Consider the following 14,151-nt stretch of genomic DNA (forward strand, 5'->3'; position numbering starts at 1 on the left):
TCAGTACTTGTATCGTCTATGTGTTAGATTATAACCTCTGGAGATGAGGGGGCCATTTCTGTTTGTTTTCTGTAGTACAATGACACGTTTACAACTCGGGAGTGCTTTTCTTTTTTTTAAGCATCGTATTGCAAAAATTAGATAGGATTTTATCAATTAGAGAGTGTACTGATCTTGCCTGCTCTGTCGACCCGCTTTTGACTCTTTAAACTCGATGCGTGTTCCAGTTATAACAGCCCAACCTGGAAACTATCCAAATGTCCATCCACAGCAGAATGGAAAAATAAATTGTGGTATTTTCACACAATGGGATATTTTACCACAATGAGAATAAACAGTCTATGACTCTCTGCAACAATCAGACTGGATGACAGGAAGCCTGAGACAAAACCACACGTACTGCGCGATTTCATTTATATGAAGTTCAGAAATAAGCCTTGCAAGCTGATAGTGTTAAAAGTCAAGATGAGGGCTTCCCTCGGTGGGAAGGAGGGAGGAGCCACTGGAAGGAAGCCTGAAGGGGCTTCTAAGTTTCTGTTTCTTAATCCCAGTGCTGGTTACAAAGGTGTGCTCGGCTCGTGAAATTCTTCCAGCCGCTCGCCTTTGCAATTTGAGCACTATTCTATAGGGATATTATTATACTTCAATAAAAAAGCAAAGAACTGCATGTATGACTGTGGTAAACATAAACTAATACATAGGAAAATTTATAGATTTTATAAAGCACGTTTGACGTGAATGGTATCAGTACTCCGTACTATCGTTCTGAAACGTTGAGCCAAAGAACATCATAACAAACCACTTCATTAGAATGCTTGCTTTAGAAAACTGTGGTTTTTAACTTCAGGTTGTAAATTCTGTCCTAGGAGGTTGTTCTCAACCCATGCACCTTACTGGGAAGTAATTCATTATGACATCCCCAACTCAGCTCTAACTGGACCTTTACAAAATGTGTGCAGATTTTCTTAAACCTAGAAGCAGAGCTAAAGATGTTTCTTCTTATTTAAAAAAAGTATATATATATTTAAGTATAAAATAGTTATCTAATTCAATTGAGAGAAACAATATCAGTTTCAATGCTTCCTTGTGATAAACCAAAACCTGCCTCAGATTTTTTTCCTAATGTATTCCCTGGGCCATCTTCTCCCCACCTGTTCTAAGCCCAATTCAACCCAGTTTGAAACGGAGGCATAAACATCCAGAGTAATGCCCGATACATGCAACATTCCTCCAGAATAAATTGTGTCTCGACGTTTGAGTTCTTAGAAAGCTAAGAGCAAATAAATGCATTATTTGTGCATTGGTGCAGGTAAGCGGATAACAAACACAGAGAAGTTTCCATGAGCCTACTTAGAGGCACTCAACCTTTTAATGGCAACCAGGGACTTTCACCGCAGAGACGAACCTTTTATCTTTCAAAAGAAAAGTCTCAAAATTTCTATTATCCCGCCACTTTCACAAAGCTACCTTTTAACCTTCTATGCCTTGGAAGATGAATCTCCTTGTTCGAACATTAACGTTTTTCTATTAAAGCCAGTCCTCTTAAAAAAAAAAAAAAAAAAAAGTAGGCTCTTAAAGTTAATTGAGTTCAAAGTGGGATTTTTTTTTTCCATCTTAGGTGGTAATCACCCCCACTGCTGCTTAGCTTTGAGATCACGGATCAGCTTCCCCTCAGCTAAGCATCTTCTCAGGAGGGCAGTGGGTACTGCAGTGGGTTCTGAGGGGCCGTGGAGGGTTTGGATGGGACTCTTCTACTTAGCCCAATTGTGCTCAAATTTGTGTGTGCATAAGGATCTTATGGCTTTCTTGGATGATCTCAAGGCTTTCTTAGCCTTCATTCCCCCCTTCTCTCATCTGTTCCTGGTAATCAGGTTCCCATTACCTAGGGCAGGTGATATCAGCTAAGATGGAAAAGAAGAGCAATGTGATCAAAGTAGTTCATACTAGCGTGTGAATGACTGATGCCATGGAGCAATTTTTGAGCAGTGCCTAGAGGTAAAAGTGTCCCTGGGCCAGCCACAGGCCCATTCTCTGATCTCTTCTAGTCCCTCCACTTCGTACCTGAAAGATGTCCCACTTATCATCCTAAAAGCGGCCATCCCACTTGGAAGCCACACCCACCCCTTGCCAGGATCTCACCGACATACTCTTCCTTCACATCCGGAACTAGCCACTGTCTAACCTGAATTCCTGAAAGCGAGTGCTGCTAAAATCGTGTAGCTCCAACACAACCCGGTGTGCTAGTATTTCTTCGCTTAAACCCTGGAAAGATTTGACGCAGCTTGTCCATAAAAATGCTACAATTTCTCTCATTTTTCCCGTTTTCCCTCCTTGCCCATATTTCTAAGTCTGTTGGAGGCCATCTCATTTCTCCAAACCAATTATATAATTGGAGTATAATTATAATAGAAAATATTATAATATATTATAATAGAAAATATACACTTATTTATAATTATAATAGAAAATTATATATAGAAAATATATAATTTTATATATTATAATAGAAAATAGATTATAATAGATTATAATAGAAATTATAATAGCAAATAGCAAAGACGTTCCCAGCTGTCAACATAAAAGTAGTTACCAGCCTGACTGCCACGGAGCTCATCCCACACACACACAGACCTGGGAGGGGCTCGATGGCGTGTCCTGTCCCCTCAAGTCTGGGGTCTTCCCCTCCTCTTCATGTTGGGGTCTTCCTATTTCCCTCACATCTCATCTTTGGAAATGTCAAGCAGCAAAGCACACTACTGCTAAAACCACGTACAGGACAGACGAACGGAAAGCGACGTTGAAGCAGACTCGCGTCACTTTTCAAATGGGGAAAAAGGCCATCGCGCACTTTCTGGACTAGTCCCAGTACCCATGGTACCTCTGAAAGAGAGGTCCAAGACCTGGGGTCCAGCCTGCATTCGTCCACTCCATTCCACCACGGCTGCTGAGTGACGCCTCCCACGCGCACACACATCAGGAATCAGCACTAGATGGGGGCAGGGGACGTGACAAAGGTAAACCAGAGACAAACCCTGTGTTCCAGGACCCTGTAGTTTCTGAGAGGAAAGAACGTACCAGGAGTCACGTTTACTTATGGTAGAGAACGGGAAGCACAACGCAAGAGGTAAAAAACATACAGTAAAACTTTGGATCGCGAGTAACTTGTTCTGCGAGTGTTCCACGAGACGAGCAAGGATTTCTAATAAATTTTAACTTGCTCAACAAGTGAGGTCTTGCAATACAAGTAGCCGAATGTCACGTGATCACAACTGAGCCAGTGGTTCTTCTCTCTCTCTCTCTCTCTCTCTGTCTCTCTCTCTGGGGGATTGTGGGTGACTGTCCCCATACTCGGTCTCAGGCTTCAGTGTTTGGCAGAAATCAGTGATTTTCCAGAACATCGGAAGGTACCCACAGCTGGCACTAGTGATTTTTTGTCACTTTGAAGCACCTATGGACAGTCCTTGGCTTCTCCATCCAAGAGTGAGCTTAGGAACGCTTTGCTTCATTCTAGGTCAGGCTGCCTGCAGATAGAGACCCTTCCCTCTGCTGCCTTATTGCCAGCTGCACTAAATACAGTGTATGACAAGAGTTTATTAATACTGTACCATAGTCAACATCCCTGTGAGCGTATACAATGGCCCCCACGTAGAACAATATTCCATCGAGCCAACAGACAGCAGTGATTCCATTAGTGACAGTGAAAGTCGTCCTACACAATATCCCTCCTCTCTCTGGTCTCCCTCGCACCAGCCAGGAAGGTTTTCAAAGGTAAGTGCAGGCTAATTTATGTTTCTTTATATTTTTTAATCATCTTTATTATTTTGTATTATATTACAGCATTGTAATCATTTTCATGCGAATATTTTTGGGTCGTGAAATGACTCACCCGAGTTTCCATTATTTCTTATGGGGAAATTCGCTTTGATACACAAGTGCTTTGGATTACAAGCATGCTTCTGGAACAAATTACGCTCGCAAGCCAAGGTTTTAGCGTGTATATACATATGAGAAGTCAGGGAAAGAAAAGTGTTCTTCGGATAAAGAGAGTCAGCGAGACAAAATCTGAGCTGGTTTTTAAAGGCTCAGAATTTACTCCTACCAGAAGCCACGTGGGGAACTGTGATTCGGGTCGAAGCGACAGAGGGGCAAAGGGCAGAGAGAGAAGGTGTTCTCCTTCTGGTCCAGCTCAGAGCACAGGAGGCAGCTAAGGGAACCCAGAACCTCATGGGTGAGAAGTTGGGGGCGGTTAAAGGCGGGTTGCTGGGCAGTGGGGAGGGCTGAGATTACAGGTGGGTTCAAAAGCCAAAGGGTGATGTGAGCAAAGTGAAGAGGCGGGTCTTAAGGAATGTGCCCCATTTTCCTGGCTCCTTGGGGACTCCAGGCATTCTAACAAGAGATGTGTCGCCTGCCAGCCAGCAGATGTGGCCCATGAATAAACATCCCCGCAGGGCTGGGGGTGGGGTGGGGTGGGGTGGGGAGAATAATAAATATGAAGAAGGTGGTGGCCTGCCCCTCCGGGTCCCCCTTCCCTGCTCCCAGGGCAGCAGACACGCTGGCCCGAAGGGGCGGACTCAGACATCCTCACTCTGGGCCGGGGTCGGCCGCACATTAATCCGGGTGGATTTGGCCATCTTGTGACATAGCCAATCAGTTCGAGGGAGGGGATGGCAGGAACGCCTCTCTTTTCACGCCACAAAAGGATTTTCGTCCCTAGAGAGCACAATGGGAAAAAAAGCCAATCAAGGCGGGATCAGCTGTGGGCTGGTCGCTGCAGATCTGTCTCTCCCAGAGGGGGGTGGGGGGGACATATTGGTCCGTGTGGGAAACCCACAGCCTCAGCTTCTCACACATTGTTCTCCTCCTCTTCAACTGCACCCCTCCCCACCAGCCCGTACCCTCCCCTCTCCCCTCCCCAAAGCCGTTAATGCCACAAAAGATACTTTCCCCATTGTGCCCGGACAGCTGAGAGGTCCGAGCTAGCCCTACACAGCTCTGCGTCCTCTCCAGGGAGAAGGGGCTGGACCGTCCAAATGGAGAGCTGGATGCTTATCATACAAAGGAATTAAACCCACTTGGGCTCTCTCCTGCTAATCTGGGACTGTGGGGGGTTAAATACGGTTACATTTTCATTAGGTGCTAATAGCACAAGGGCAGCTCGGGGCAGGAGGGGCCAGACATTGTCATGCAGAAAGCTTCCCACTAAGGAAGGTCAAGGCAGGTGGGGGTGGGGGGGGATAAGAGGTAGGAGGGGACCGCCAGCCTTAAAGCTTGGGGGGGGTGAAGGGGGGGTGTTCTTGCAGTGGGTGTATTGTTGGCCTCAGAGTTCCATCAATGGCTAAAGTCATGTTTTCTCCAAAGGAAACAGGGTGAAATTGTTGGGGAGGGGAAGGGCTGGTCGGTGGCTGGGGGACAGAGCGAGGCCACTTGGGACTAAGTCCACCTTCCAGGGAGCCCTCCCCACTGCCACATCTGCTCTGAGGCTCTGTCAGCGTAAATGGAAGATTCGGGCAGGGGGCCAGGGTGGTGGGCAGTGGTGTGGAGGGGAAAGTTTTGGAATCTGGGAGCACTGGTTCTGCCAGTCTCTCCGTGGTGGTGGTGGTGGTGGTGGTGGTCTTGTGCCCTGGAGCATCAGTGGGAGTCTCTGAACCTCAGTTTCTTTTTAATGCAAAAAGGAGATAAAACGTAGCCCCAAGGATCCTTGAGCAGCCTCAGGGATTGGAAAGTGTCTGTTACAATCAGCCGCTCAGAAATGGGACGGGCTTTCTCCCAACTACCACTGAAAAGATATAGACAAAGGTGAGCTTTGATACTGTGGACTAATGTCACTTTACTCCCTCATGGTCTTCTAGCCTCCCTGACCTGGGAGCACACGCCTCTTCTCTTTGGTTTCTTCCAGAGCTCCATCCAGAACTCGGCTCTGCCACGACCTTTGTTTGCTTTAAGTTCAGCGCATTCAGACACCACAGTCCCCCAGCCCTGAAAATGCGTCCACAAATAAATCAACGGGTAAGCCCGTGATCTGTTTTCTGTTGGGGATTTCTTTTCCGTGCGTTTATCATCACACAGCACGGGCAGGACTTCATGGGGGATGCAGAGAAGTGTGCCCGGAAGACGAGAAAATAAACACCCTGCGGGCTGGCCCTAGCCTTTGAGGTGGTGAGCGTATCACGTCTTCATTCAACAAGACACGAGATCGTGGCTCTCCATCATTTCTCATCGCACTTGGCATTCCCAGAAACTCAGAATTCATAACAAAGTGGTGAAGAGCTGCCCATCAAAGACCCTAAAGATCTCGTCTCTACAGTACGTGGCCAGAAGATGTACGTATGACAGCACAGCTTCAGCAGAGGTAAATCTGTATTTTTATCGACCTTTTGCACTGAGTGGGTTAGGGCGGGAACTGCTTTCTTCCCCACATAGGATGCCATTCCCCTCGCTCTCACCTTCTCTCTAATACCCACCTCCGCAGACGGTGGTCCCGGATCTGCATGATCCAATGATTACCTCTGGTGAGGTTTCAGGTTCCACGAGGCTGCTTTTCAACCATAAAGAAGTGCCCGGTCAGGCTAGTCATTTCCAAGGGGTCCCTAGTAAGATACTTCCAGGGTGCGATGGCTTGACCAACAGTGGCACCTGCGGAAGGTCTACAAGAGCGACTTGTTTTCTGGAGCACACACTTGGTTTCAGAGTCTCTCCCGAAAGCCCAGTTGGGATGTATGTGATGGGGAGAGAGAGGCAATTAGTCCTCACACTGGCTGAGAGTGTCTTGCTTGGTCCGACACGGGTCTTAGCACAACAGAGGCTCTCCAGCCACATTCCTGATTTATGGAAAGTAGTTGCAGCCTGGAAGAGCACCCACGGAAGTAATGTGCTCATCCAGAATACCTCTGAGTAAGAGAACAGATGACACTCCAGTCCAGGTAGCATTCAGAAAAACTCCTCATCGCAAAGTCATAACCAGGGATCTGATAACCTGAAATCTTTAATAAGCTCCCTCTTATCTTCATCAAATATCAGATGTCAAATATCGAAACCAAGGAATTCAGGAGAAGCCAAGCACTAAACCAAACTAAGGCAAAACAAGAAGGTTTCTAACTTCAACCTGGACTTCCCCCCCTTCAACCCCCGCCCACCTCTTTGGGAAAAAAAGAGAACATGCCTCACCCAACCGGTTAATAAAATTAGAATTCAAAAATCTTTCCAGTGCATTGATGGATCCCTTTAGAGGAAACTGCTTCCCTGAAGCCAGCAGTGCTCAGAAATTACAACCGGTTTCAGCAATTAAGAGAAGTAAAACATTAAAAAGCAAGAGGCAAAGTACATTTGCATGCTAATAGCCCCTTCTGTAGTGCTGGGAAGCCGTGTTGTACAACAAAGCAGATAACTTTCCCACTATAGCAATATTAACCCTTGGGTTCTCACTCCAGCCCCTTGCCCCAATTCCGACGTCCGGAATTCTTCTGGCCCTGATTGGGGGAGGCGGGGCTTAGCTGTCTATCAATCTACCCACTGTGGCCTAATGCTTTCTGACTTGGGCAGGAGAAGAAATAGAAAGAATCTTAAGACTTTTGAACGTCCTTAGGGGTAGCGAGAGGAATGTGGAAAGTTGCAAGAAGCACCAGCAGTGAAAAGAACGTTTCGCTAGAAAACACGCTGGGACGGGCTGGGCAGAGGTTCTGGTGTGAAGTGAGACTTGAATTTGAACCTGGCCATACCACTTCCTAGCGACGTGATGTTGGACAAGCTATTGAAGTTCTTGGAGCCCAGTTTGCTTATTGAATAGGGTGGAATGAGGATTAAATGAGGCAATGAGGGTAACGCTTCTATGGGTCTGGTAACTATGAAGGTGACTCTAACGGTGCTGTAACAGGTGGGATTTGCAGTGTTTTAGGAGGAACTTTACAAAGAACTTTTGGGTGTAACGCCTTGAAAAATCACTATGATTTTATTAGAGGTGAAAAGCGATCCTTTTTGCCTCCTGTAGAAAGTTCATCTGGGAATAACAGCAGATAATGTAAAAGACTCCTTTTTGTTTTCTTAAAGTTCATGTATTTATTTTGAGAGAGAGGGGGGGAGAGAGAGAGAGAGCAGCAGAGGGGCAGAGAGAGGGAGAGAGAGAATCTTAAGCAGGCTTCGTGCTCAGTGTGAAGCCCAAAGCGGACCTCGATCTCATGAAATCATGAGATCATGACCTGAGCTGAAATCAAGGGTCGGACACTTAACCGACTGAGCCACCCAGGCGCCCAGACTGCTTTTATTTCTCCCCAAGATGGAGGCCAACATTCTAGGTTCCATCAAAGATGGCAACTGTCAAGAATATACTGTAGGCTTAGGGTAGCTCACAGAAACGAGGAGAAAATTCTCAGCTCCTATTGGAAGAAGATGGTATGGCATAGAGCTTGGGTTTGGGAGCCGTGTACCCCTGGTTTTGACATCCACTTGCTTTGAAACTGCCTGGCTGTGTTACTTTGAACAAATTTCTTAACCTCCCTGGGCCTCAGTTTCCCACTGTCAAATGAGGATGATAAAACAGCATACATTTGGGGCAAGAGTTTTATGAGTAAGCACTCAACACATATCAATTATTAAGGGATATTTCCTTGTTTCTCTTTTGAAAATATGTCCTTCTCCATATGACACAATGAGGAAGCAATGCCCAAAGTATGTCATGCCTTGGATTTCAGGCCAACTCACTGAAATCGAGTAAAGATGAGGAAAGAGAAGTTTCAGTTTGTACACCAACATCCTCATCACTCACCACAGTTCTGCTGATGGGAAAGAGAGGCTGCCGGAAGGAAACAAAAGTTCATCAAGGGTTGGCAAAATATTAATCTGGAAGCTCACGGATGGGCAGTGATGCGCGTTCTCCGGCAGCATGCTACCTGCGGGCTGGACAAGCCTACCACCCCACCCTTGCACCGGGGGCGCTCGCCATGACATGCCATTCACCCTCTGGACTAGATGTACCTCCAAATTACTTTCTGAGACGAGGCCAGGTAGGGGACTGGACGGATGGAAAGTGAGTGGAAAAGCTCAGCGAAGAAGCACAGGTACTGAGGTCTGACTTCAAAAACAACTTCTTTCTCTTAACAGGGTGTGTTTTCCCCCAGCGTGGTGGGCTTTAACCCTGATAGTGCATCAGATTCACAGAGGAAGCTTTACAAAATTGTGCTGGGTCTCTACCCCCATTGATTAGGATTCCTTTTTTTTTTTTTTTTTCTGGGGTGAGCCCTGCACGTGGGTATTTTTAAATAGCTCTTCAATGATTCTGACAGGTAGCCAGGCTTGAGAACCATTGTCCCACATGGAAAATCTGCTGAGAGTCTCCCCGACCGCCCCCTTCCTTTAAAGGATGTGTTTGATCAGCTCATTCTTGGCTACACATTAGGATTACCTGGAGGACTTTGAAAAAATGAGGATGGCCAGGACCTGCCCCCAGAATTTTTGATTTAATTGGTTGAAAGTGGGCTGTAGGCATCCAAGATATTCCTCCACAAGCTTATACTTCCATCGGTACAAGATTATTCACACCGCATAATTTGTAATAGCAAAGATTGAAGACAAGCCAAACGCTTATCTAGAAGAGATGCGTTAAATAGAGTCTGGTACAATCGTGACCTAGAATGCTATGCGTCTGTTAAAAAAGAATTAGAAAGATCTCTCTGATTGCACTGATATTGAAAGACATCTTGGGTATATACAAAGAAAAAAAAAAAGCAACAGGCAGAGTAGTTACTATAGGAAGGGGAAAAAAATCAAGAATATGCTTTCATATTGTTTATATCTTCATAAAGGAAGACTGGAAGAGTACCCAAGAAAATAATGAAGGTGGTGACTATAAGGAGCAAAGGGTGACAAATGTTTCGGGACATGGGTTGGATAGAGACTTTGGATACTGTCTGAATTTCTGGAGTATCTAAATTACCTGTTAAAAAAAAATAAAGTTCTTAAAAATTTCCTCTAGTGATGCTAATGATGCAAATTGCATCCTGTGGACAAAATCCAGCCTGCCCCCTGTATTTTTTTTTTTTAGTTAACTTTTTATTTAGGAATATTTTAGACTTTGAAAATTATTGAGAACATAGCTCAGAAATTCCTTGTATATCCTACACCCAGTTATTCCCCTATTATTAACATCTTGCATTAGCATGTACCTTTGCCATAGCTAATGAATAAGTATAGGTAACTCATTACCATACTTCAGATATCCTCAGTTTCCCCTAATGTCCTTCTTCTGGTCCAGGATCCTGTCTAGGATCTCACATTATATTCAGCCATCATGCCTCCTTAGAGACTCCTCTTGGCTGTGATAATTTCCTGGATTAACTTTCTTTGTTTTTGGTGACCTGGACAGTTTGAAGGGACACTGGTCCAGAATTTTGTTGATTGTCCCTCAGTTGGAATTTGTCTGATTTTTTTTTTTTTTTTATGATTAGACTGGGATAATATGTTTTGGAGAGGAAGCCCACAGATGTTAAGTGCTATTCTCATCATATCACGTCAAGGGTATATGGAATCAACAAGATTTATCACTGTTGATGTTAATCTGGCTCACCTGGCTGAGGCAGGATTTGCCAGGTCTGTCCACTGTGACACTCTTTGCCTCCCCACTTTCTGTACCGTACTCTTCGGAAGAAAGTCACTATGCACAAGCCACATCTAAGATGGAGTAGCTATAGAAGTTACTTTGGGGCGACTGGGTGGCTCAGTTGGTTAAACATCTGCCTCCAGTTCAGGTCTTGATCTCACAGTTTTGAGTTCGAGCCCCACATGGGCTCTCTGCTGTCCTCGCAGAGCCCACTACAGATCCCGTTCTGCTCTCTCTCTGCCCCTCCCTTGCTTGCTCTCTCTCTTTCTCTCATTCATTCATAAGTAAATAAATAACTAAATATTTGGAAATCTGCATGAGACATTCTCCATTTATTCTTCTGTTCTCCATTTGTTCATCTGATTGCTTATTTATGTCATTATAAACTCATGGGTATTTGTTTTATACTTCGGGATATATATAACATTACTTAATTTTCTTGCTCAAGCAGCTTTCAGGTGGTTCCTGTATCCCTTTAACATACTCCCATCATTGTGGGGTGTTTGTTTTGTGCTTTTTGTTGTTGTGACTTTGTTTTTTAAACATCTTCTTATATTCTGGCACTATAGGATGTTCCAGGACCACTGTGTATATTTCCTGTCCCCATAGAATAATTAGCTATTTCTCTAAAGATGCCTGGATATGTCTTTTTACTGGAGAGGATCTTGGTATAGAAACCAAGATCTGGGTACTAGATGTGCTCATTGTTTCTGGGGTGTCATGGCTTCTAGTTTCTCTCAGCTGACAGAACAAGGAGACATATGCATGTACACTAACCTGTGCATACACATGTATCTATAAATATTTCTAGATGTAATCATCTGTATCTTTGTTAAGCTAAATAGGAGTCCAGTTAGATATCTCTAAAGCATCACCACATGGTTAATTCTGGCCTCCTCTCCTTGTTTATTTATTATCTCCCTCTCCAACAGTGAAAAACCTGACTTTCACCATCCTCCCCCAATCAACATAATTGCCCAATTCTGGCATACGTGCCTTATGGCTTCAGAATTCTCAACTCCTATTCCTGTAGTCTTGCAAACTCCAGTCATTTCCAAAGTTAATTAGGTCAACGCTTTGATCCTCAACTTCAGTCATTTATGTGCTTACATCTGTAATACACCGACATTCTTTTGTCACGTTCCACGTTCCATGTGGGGACTCCTCCAAGTACTTAAGTCACTTTTTAAAATTTGTATGAAGCCTACTTTCTGTGCTATAAAGTTCTATGGGTTCCGATAAATGTTTAATGTCTCGTACTCATCATTACCGTATCTTACAGAACAACTTCACTGCCCTAAACAATTCCCTGTGTTCCCTCTCTTCAGCCGTCTGTCCCCTCTGAACTCCTGGGAAGCACTCCTCTGTTTCCCATCTCTATAGTTTCACCTTTTCCAGAATGTCCTATATTTGGAATCTTACACTTTTGTAGCTTTTTCAGACTGTCTTCTTTCACTTAACAATATGCTTTTGATCAAGTCTTTTGATGGCCTACTGGTTCATTTCTTTTTATTGCTGAATAATATTCCATTGTATGAACATACCATAGTTTACTTATCCATTTACCTATAAAGAACTTCTTGGTTGTTTCCAGTTTGGGGCGATTATGAATAAAACTGCTATGCACAGTCAGATTTCCGTGTAGACATAAGTTTTCAAACCCAGTTGGGCAAATACCTGGAAGTGTGATCACTGATTTGTAGGGTAAGACTATGTTCAGTTTTATCAGAAACTGCCACATTGTCTTCCAAAGAGGCTGTAACATTTTGCAACCCTACCAGGAACAAATGAGAGTCCCTGCTGATCTTTATCCTTGCCAAAATTTAGTAGTCAGTTTTTGCATTTTATTTTTTTTAATTAAAATTTTTAAATGTTTATTTTTATTTTTGAGGGAGAGAGAGGGAGAGACAGAGCACGAGAAGGGCAGGGGCAGAGAGAGAGGAAGACACAGAACTAGAAGCAGGCTCCAGGCTCTGAGCTGTCAGCACAGAGCCTGACGTGGGACTCGAACCCATGAATGGGGAGATCATGACCTGAGCTGAAGTCGGACGCTCAACTGACTGAGCCACCCAGGAGCCCTCCATTTTTGGATTTTAGTTATTTTAATAGATATGAAGAAAAATGTTATTAATTTTTGATTCTTTGATGACACACTGAGTTTCTTTTTATGTGTTGAGTTGTCATCCATCTATATGCTTTATTTGATGAAGTTCTGTTCATATCTTTTATTCATTAATTGGGTTGTTTTCTTATTTCCTAGTTTTAAGAGATCTTTGTATATTTTTATACAAGTCCTTTATTAGATGTGTGTTTTGCAAATATTTTCTTCCAGTCTGTGTCTTATCTTTTTATTCTCTTAACAATGTCTTTTGCACAGCAGAAGTTCTCAATTTTAATAAATCTGATCAATTCTTTGCTTTCATGGATTGTGGTATTGATGATTTATCTAGGAATTTATCCCCAAAGCCAAGATCATGTCGATTTTCTTCTATGTTTTCTTCAAGACGTTTTTTAAGTTTATTTATTTTGAGAGAGAAAGAGGCAGAGAAGGACAGAGAGAGAGGGAGAGAGAGGATCCCAAGCAGGCTCTGCACTGTGAGTGCAGTCTGAAACAGGGCTCGAACTCACGAACCATGAGATCATGACCTGCCTGAGCCAAAACCAAGAGTTGGACACTTAACTAAATCACCCAGGCACTCCTCGAGACTTAATTTTTGTGTAAGGTGTCAGATCTGTGTCTAGGTTCTTCTTCTTCAGTTTTGTATAAGGATATCTACTGTTCTGGCACCATTTGTTGAAAACACTATCTTTTCTCCACTGAATTGCCATTGCTCCCTTGTCAAAGATCAGCTGACTATACTTCTCTGAGTTTTTTCCTCAGCTCTCCATTCTGTCCCATTGATCTATTGTTCTGTTCTTCAAACAATACCACAGTTTTGATGACTAGCCTTTTAGTAAGCCTTGAAATCTGGTAGTGTGAATCCTCCAACTGTGCCCTTCTTCTTCAGTATTGTGTTGCGTAATTGAGGTCCTCTGTCTTTTCATATATACTTTAGAATCAGTTTATCAATATCTACAAAATAGCTTGCTGAGATTTTGATCGGAATGGTGGTGAATCTGAAGATAAAGTTAGGAAGAACTGACACGTTAACAATATTGAGTCTTCTAATCCATGAATATGGTATATCTCTCCATTTATTTAAATCTTTGATTTTTTCCCACCAGTGTTTCTCATTTTCCTGCCTGTTTCATTGGTTCATGGCCATGTTTATTCATTTATGTATTGCCTGTGGTTGCTCTCACACTACAATGTCAGAAGTGAGAAGCTGAAACAGAAACTACAATTCACAAAGCTTAAAATACTTACTATCTGGCCATTACAGAAAAAGTTTTCTGATCCCTGATGCAGAGCTCACATTGCTGACCTTCTTTCTTCCAACTCTGCTTTCAATGATCTTTATCTTTTATGGCTTTGGGAAAGAAGAGAGCATCTAAAAAGGAATAAGGGTATCTTGAGCCTCAGCAATGAATTAAAAATTCTCCTTTAGAGGCAGTAAACAGAG

Source organism: Prionailurus bengalensis, chromosome E1 (genome assembly GCF_016509475.1).
Source record: "Prionailurus bengalensis isolate Pbe53 chromosome E1, Fcat_Pben_1.1_paternal_pri, whole genome shotgun sequence".
Lineage (NCBI taxonomy): Eukaryota > Metazoa > Chordata > Mammalia > Carnivora > Felidae > Prionailurus > Prionailurus bengalensis.